Below are 8,326 nucleotides of genomic sequence, written 5' to 3'. Positions count from 1 at the left end.
GACTCGGTCTTGACTTGGACTTGACTAATCCTGGTCTTGGACTTGTCTTGGACTCGACTAAGGTGGTCTTGACTACAACCTTGCAGCAGCCACCACTGAAGGAGAGGGTTAACTTTTCCTGCTAAAGATGTCTCACCCTGGTCAGAAAGCCCAGGGGAGACACGTTGGTTCTCTCACTGTAACTCTAGAGTCTGTACTCGCTCCAAAGCTGCCTCGGTACACACCGAAGCGTTGCCGACTGCCAACAGCAGCTGATAGGACAAACGCGTAACGTGGGTCTGGTTTGTCCGGAAGTTCAAAGCCAGACTGTCATGATGGCTTGTTCAGAATACAATCTAATATTTTACTAAAATAATTCACAGAAACGTGTTTCTGAAAACACGTGAATCTCTCTTCATTTCAGATCGACAAAGGTCAGTTTAAAAGATTTTCGTCAGATTTTGAGAGACTCTGGTCTTGCTCATCCCACTTGTCATTTCCGGGTTAGGCCTCCACCAATCAGATAGGTCATTTGGCCAACTTGCCGGCCAATAATCAGGTTAGTGTGTCACGGCCTTTAGAGTGCAACTTAACTTAAACTAAAAACAAGTTTTAAAAGTGAGGACCCACCAAAACATTCTCACTCAATTGGTCCTCACAAAGACACACACACACACACACACACACACACACACACACACACACACACAGCCATTGTTGTCTGTTCCCACTACTCAGTGAGTTGCTCTAACAGACAGCCTCAGTGAATCACCACACATTTAAACATACAGTATGCGTCTATATACGCCAATCTGAATGCATCTTCTGTGTAATTTCACGTCACGTTTACACAAAAGGCTTCTCAGACTCCCAGGGAGGCGACCCTTAACGACAGGCTGCACACATGGGAAGGATTTTTGGTAATTTCACTTTAGAAAAACAGAGTACATCACAAGGTCCCTTTTAAATGACAAGATCGATGGAAGCACAATGAAGTGCCGGGTTTCCCCTCTAATTTCGGCTAAGTTTTCCTTTTCTTTTGGTTCCATGTCTCGCCTCGTTGTATTTTCCAGTTTACATTCTTGCTCAGGTTGAAGCACAAAGAGCAATTTTCTGGAAATGAGACTTGCCTCGAACTTTTATGATTTTTCTTTCTGATAGATGCCGTTGTGCAGGGGTGGCAGTTTTGGGCCTAATGGATCTGGAGGAAAACACTTTTGTGGTGGTTGCATAGCGTCTTTGTCAGTGGGGTCCTCGAGCCCCGGCTGAAGATGCCTTCTCATTAAGTCGGGGGTGCTGGGCCTCATTGTTGTGCTAATCAGGCACAGATGTGGACACCCGGACTCCAGAAAATCATCCAAGCAGTCTTGACAGGAGACGCCTCTCAGGGGGGAGAGGGGGGTTGGAATACCGGGGGGACCGTTATAATTGTTTTTGACAGGGATCCAATACAAATATGTACATGCGTGAAAATGAATCAAGCTTGGGCTGTCAACCTCTGAACTGAGATATTTATGATGGTGTGTTGAGGGAAGAGACGGGCTCCTTTTGACAGGGATGGAAAAGAGAGAAGCACGGATTGGGGGGGGAGAGAGAAAGATTTCATCCTCCCTTCATTAATAGCTACCACTGAAGGCCTTGAGCAAGGCATTTCAAGATGTCAACAAGCATGTTTATTGTGCAGAACAATTTCTGATCTTAGTTGTAACTATATCTATCTCTATATATATATATATATATATGTGTATATATATATATATATATGTATGTGTGTGTGTATATATATATAATATATTTTTTTAAATCTCTTTATTGAGTTTTTACGAGGTGGCAATACAAGAGATGTCCAGATAAGCAAGCAAACCACAAAGGAGTAGTTCAATTGTAACAGGAAAGCCCCCCCCCCCCCTTTATATGTACCCATATATACATGCATTGCCACGTACTCGCATGCATACAGACATATACATACATACATCCATATACACACATACAGACATACACACACATTGTAGCTAGACATGCATAGACATAAACTTGAATGTTATACTAGGGCAGAAAAGAATTTAAATAAAAAAGATAAAACTGAACTAACACGGCAACAACATTGAAAAGAGAAAAAGTGACGATACAATGTGGGCAATTTTCTACATGAATTGAAATGTGTTGAAATCATACATTCATGGGGAGGTGTGTCTCTTGATATAAACTAACATTGTAAGTGATTGGTAAAGGCTGTTCAAATTGCCAAAAGAACGCAGGGAGATGGACGTTTCAAATGCAGTTTGAAGGGTGAAGATCTGTTGGCCACCGCAGAGATACAAATGTCTAAAGTCAAGATAACTATCTTGCCTACAAATGTGAGAGCGCATTGAGGAGTTTGACGTCAGTATGCAAGAAAAGCCAGGGGGAGTTCAACATCTTGACCCAGGGAAACAATCATTAAACATTAGACCTAGGGAAAAAGACATGCTGGGAACATAAACCCATTTTGAAGGGTCACTTTGCATGTGTCATATGAAGGAGATGTTAAGCTGGAGAACATAGGACCCTGGGAACAAAGATCTGCTTCCTCATTCATGGATGCATGTGTACAGCTCCGTCCCACAGAAACAGGGCTCCCCCAAAAGCCGTGGTGGGATTTGAACAGTGTTTATAAGAAAGAGATGAACCTGATGCTCTACTTCTGTGTCAGGTGTTTCTTCGCCCTTGGCTGAGCAGCAGAAACCAAACATCCCCAGAAACCTCCTCTCCAGGTTTACCCCCAAACATCCCCCTCTTGTCGTCTTCTTTACACTCAGGGAAAGTTGTGCTTCCGCCTCTGTCATTGCCTCTCTCTGTCTGCCTGCCCAAGTGGGAATACACCAGTTTGTGTGTGTGTGTGTGTGGTGTGTGTGTGTGTGTGTGTGGGTGTGTTGTGTGTGGGTGTGTGTGGGTGTGTGTGTGTGTGTGTGTGTGTGTGCGGTGTGTGTGCGTGTGTGTGTGGTGTGTGTGTATGTGTGTGTGTGTGTGCGTGTCTGTATGTGTCTTACATGGTACTGATAGTGAGGTATGGACACACCACCAACCAACGGTTAGAGGCTTTTTGTGCGATTAATCGGCGTTGATCCGTGCTCCCTGCCACAAGACACACCTGCTTACACACCACACCCACACACACACCACACACACACACACACACACACACACACACACACACACACACAATATAGTTGTTTGATTGTTGTTGAAGAAGACATTAATTTGAAGTTCTGCGTTTTAAGACACTTTATACTTGTAATTTCTTGATTGCGTATTTCGATTTCGACAAATCTGTTTCTGACTGTATTATTACAAATATGTATTGTAGTCCATATATCTAGATAAGTATTGGATCTTCTTATAAGGAAGAGGTGCACACACCTAGTGAATATTATACTTTTATGCCGCTACATTTGTCTGACAGCTTTAGATACTTCTCAGATTTTTCATCCCCTTCCTTTCCAGTGAAAATCATGTATCTCCAGACATGGTTGATGTTGAATGTTCATGATGAACTGAAGGATGACATGTTCCTTCATGTTTTGATAAGATTCTACATCTTAAACTAATAAATAAAGTCTATAAAAAGCCTCTTGGATCAGCTGGAACATTCATCGTCACAAAGCTGAAAACAGGACTGTTGTATAAACACGGTGATCTCACAGAACAGTGACAGCTACAAACAAATGAAGATCTAATAGAATATGAAGCATTGCTGTAGATCCAACTATCCAACAGTATGTAAAAGAGTTAAAATGAACCTTAAACATCTACAGCAGTAAAATGCAACACACAAAATTAATACAGTAGGAATATTTATCCAGAAACATCAGATAGAAGAGGAAAACACTGACAGGGAACATTTTACTGCACAATGAGTAGTTTCAACTTAATTGATAACAACAAATGCTCCTGTATTTCAGTGATTCCTACTTCATCTGAAGCACAAAGGCATTCCCACACACGCATCCTTGACGCCTGACCAATCAGCATCTCTGATAAACAACAACAGTTGACTCACATTCCAGCCTGACCATCTTTAATTAACCCTTTGTGTGTCCGGCGATGGTGAAGTGGGCCTGCTTCATGTCAGGGAATGAAAGAGCTGATGCCGGAGAGACTGTGGGATTAAGACTATCCCCCTGGAGGATGATGGGACATGAAGGGAGGGGAGTCGGTCTGTTGAGATTAACACCTTGGTTTGCTTTTCCCACATGGCCTCTCAATCCCTCTGGAATGCTGCAACACTGTCCCTTCAAACTAACGTCTTTCTTTAGACTCACGGCTAATTAGAATATGAGTCTGGACCTCAATAGGATCACAGGTTTTGCTTCTATTTCCACATGAAAGATGCTATTTGATGCTATTTGAAGCAAAGGCCGGCTGCATTGGCAGGCAAGAACATAATCATCATGTAAACTGTATATCCGTACACCGATACTGTCAGATTGTTAGTATATTTAACATTTGTTGAGATTTCTGGCTTTAAACACCCAATTTACTGTCTAAACTCCCGGCTTGTATTTCAAACTGTTCAAAGAAAAGAGGAGGACGGTGCCACAAACAAGCACCACTTTGTTTGTTAACTAAGTACAACTGTTTAGCATGGTGATTTTACATGTTTATTTCTTTCACAAAGTGCTTCGTGCTTGATCTGCATCAGAAATATTGCTTTTGTGTTTCCGTCTCTCACCGACCACGCTGATGTTGTTGTTGAATTGTGCTGTTGGTGAGAAAGGCCATTAAAAATCATGAATTATTTTTAAATCTGTCCTTTAGAAATTACCTCGATTTGTTTTGTGTGGTGCTCTCATTAAATTTGTAGGTTCTTCTTTTTCACAATAACAGATTTAGGTGGTGTGGTGAGGTGGTGGTTAGTCATTAGGGTCCTGGACCTTGCATGTTGCTCCACTGGTCAGAAAAGAAAAACATAAATAAACCACAACTCTACACAAAAATCTTGCCCATGACGCTGAACAGTCAGCCAACACTTTCAACAGACTTGATTACCAGAAACCATTAATTTGTTTCTGCTCAAATGTAATTTAATATTTACCCACTTCATTTTTAATACTAGCTTTCTGCATTTCATGCATTTAAATGGTCTGGAAACAAAACAAATGCAATAAAATATATTTTACAAAGGATTTTTACACATTAACACAAATTTGATTAATGAAAATTTGGGGGCCCATTACAAAACCTTGTGGAACTCCGTTTTTAGCAGATTCAAAGGTGTTTGATGGAAACTAATTTATAGGTAAGTTTTAATAGTAAAAAATAGATAAACATGCTAAATATTAATTTGCAAAGATACTGCAGGGAGAAATTGAAAGAAAAAAAGGTAAGAATTATTAATAACACACGCGGGAGCTCTTAACTGTCTATCTTTCCTCTTATTTGTGAGTGAAACATTCCTGTCAGTGTGATCAATCCGTTTGTATTGAGATGTTTTGATGCGATCAAACCCTTTATGTTGAGATGTTGCCTTCAACGTCACGTCACATCTAAAGATGGACCGGGAGTTCACCAAGTCGGGGACAAACGGACGGCCACAGGTCCTGATAGCATGAGCTTAAGATCTAAATCCCTCATCGTCTAACATCCCATTGTCCCCCCAAATCCAGCCGACCTTTAAAAGAAGCCTTCTCTGAGCCCTGCAACAATGTGGCCCATAAGACCCCCCCAGACAAAAAGAAAGAAAAGATCCTCTCTCTTTCTTACCCCGGGCTCCCTTCTCCTTCACTCCCTGATCCTCTGGTGTGAGAAGCTCTTAATCAGAGGCCAAACAATGAGACCCCAGATCCCTGCTTTTTGACAGAGGGCCTGATCTAATAGGCAGAGGAGGGCTGGGATGAAGGTGTGTGTGTGTGGGGGGGGGGATCCAAAGGATTACTGAGTGAGATCTAGCCTGGAGAAGGGGCCTTCTTATTTGGGAGGATGTGAAGGAGGAGGGAAAAGAGGAATGAAAAGCAAAGGTACATAGGGATGGAAGTTAATGATGAAGAAAAGCAATAACAGTATTAAAGAATTTGAGCTTGTTCATGCTGCAAACAAGGAACCCCACAATGAATACATGATGCTCTGTAATTAGGTAAAAATGTACTTTAAAACACAAACATGTTGGTGTTTTATTTTTTATTGAAACTAAAATATTGTTCATGTGCAAATGGTTATAATCTACTCTATCTATTTTTAAATTTGCATACCCATATGTGTTACTGATGATTAATAATATACATGTATCCTTAACAGTTTTGAATATCGTACGGACATTGTTCTATACGACTGACAAAACAGTTTTACAGCTTTAAGCTAAAAGTTGAGCTTGTTGTGCCTAACCATATTTTAGTTTGTATAAATAAAAACGGGAGTTAGTTGAATAATATATGAATTCTTGGGGAATACTGCATGTCAATAAAAACTTTAGATGTGTAATTTGACATATAATAGAAGTTTATCTGAAATTTAAATAGTGAAAGCAATAAAAAAAATAAAAGCATTCTTTGCCCATCACTCTGCACTTTTAAGATGATCCTTAATTCAAGTCCTCAGTTTCTACACGGCGTCAGGCTTGAACATCAGATCATAGGGTAAGAATATCTCCTGTAGAACATCAGTCAAGCTTTATTCTGCAACTAATCTGGTAAAACTTGATAAAATAATCATTGAGGATGAGCGCTGCTAAATCTTACACCTAAGCACACCTCTGTGTTTTTACCTTGCAGCTATTTATATATATTTTTGGCAAATCTGTATTGTGCAATGTGTTGGCTACTAGTAGTTCTACTAGTTTTCTTTATTTCTTTCTTTCTTTGTTTCTTTCTTTCTTTCTTTCTTTCTTTCTTTCTTTGTATTGATCCCCAGTGGGGAAATTGCATCACCATCACCAAAGACTGAATCTGATTAAGACAAAGGAGAACTTTTGGATGAACTGTAAATGGATTTACAGACGTCGTTCAGAGATCCCGGTCCCATTGAAAACAGTAAATTCTACTGATTGACACAACATACACATGTATGACATCTGATTTTAACATGTATGACGTCTTATTTTAGTATCTGCTCAGAGGGCATTTTCTATGCATATCCAAACAATGCATTTGTATGTGTTTACACCCCCACTGCTGAGGGTTTTTTTATTGGCTGTTGGCATTTCTAAAACGTCGGTGGGGGGAGGAGAAGCAAGAGGTGTTCATGTAAGATGGGCTCTTCATTTTGAGAAACAGAAAACAAAAAGAGAGGCATGTTGAGTGAGTGTTATAAAAGGAACTAATGGATGGTGGCTGATGTTGCATTGGGGGCAGGAAGGCTCTCCCCCTTTTTCTCCCCCTCAGCCTCTCTGTCCAAAACCTTCCCTTCATCCCCTGCTTAGCCACCTTTTAACCCAGCCATCACCTCGAGGCCCCTTCTACCTCGGCCCACCACCATCCCCCTTCTCTCCCTCAAAGATCTCCTCTCTGCTGCCTCCAATCACATGAGTACATCTATTCATAACACTGACAGAGCAGGTGGGCAAAAAAAAAAGCACATAACAAAGCAGTAGGTTCCTGTATGTTGACAGAACTGGATGAAAAACATGAATAAAACATTCAAAATTGCCATTTTGTTTTAACCCTTGTGTTGTCCTCCCAGGTCAAAACTGCTTTCAGCACTTTTTAATCACTTTTTGACGGGTTTTTTTTCAACATTTTTGTAACATTACCATCAATATACTGTGCACATCACTAACACCAATATATCACCACTTGTTTTACACTATTTTTTTTTCTTTTTCGAATTAATGGACAAGAAACCTCATTTATATGGAATTATATAATTTTTTGTCTTTGGTCAAAGATTTTTTTGGGTGGGAAATAAAACACCCAAAATTCAATAAAATAGTGAGATGATCCTTCGTTTAACTTACAAGAAGTGTCATATGGAACCATCCATGTAATAATTGGACAATTTGGATGAAAGAATCCCAAATTTCGGATAAAAAAAGTGGCAGATTTGACCCCAGGACAACAGGAGGGTTGATTCTCATGATCCTTTAGGAACATACTGGTTAAAAGTAATTGAAGATGAGCAGCAGTTTTAAGGTCTGGAACAGGCTAAAAGAGTGAACCAGGTGCTGAACTGAACGTGAGTGAAAAGAGAACAATGACATGAGCACTTAAGGTCTTGTTATGGGTCCAAAATGTTGGTCTTGATCCAAAAATGCATTCAACCTGAACAGCCTATAATGGAGAGAGAACATCAGAGTACAAAAAGACGGCGATCAAAAAGAGCAGCAATAGACTTATAATGGAGCTAGAAATAAAGTAAAAAAAATTGTGTTTAA

Source organism: Etheostoma spectabile, chromosome 13, assembly GCF_008692095.1.
Source record: "Etheostoma spectabile isolate EspeVRDwgs_2016 chromosome 13, UIUC_Espe_1.0, whole genome shotgun sequence".
NCBI lineage: Eukaryota > Metazoa > Chordata > Actinopteri > Perciformes > Percidae > Etheostoma > Etheostoma spectabile.
The sequence above is the reverse complement of the archived record's forward strand: the minus strand, read 5'-3'. Positions refer to the sequence as shown.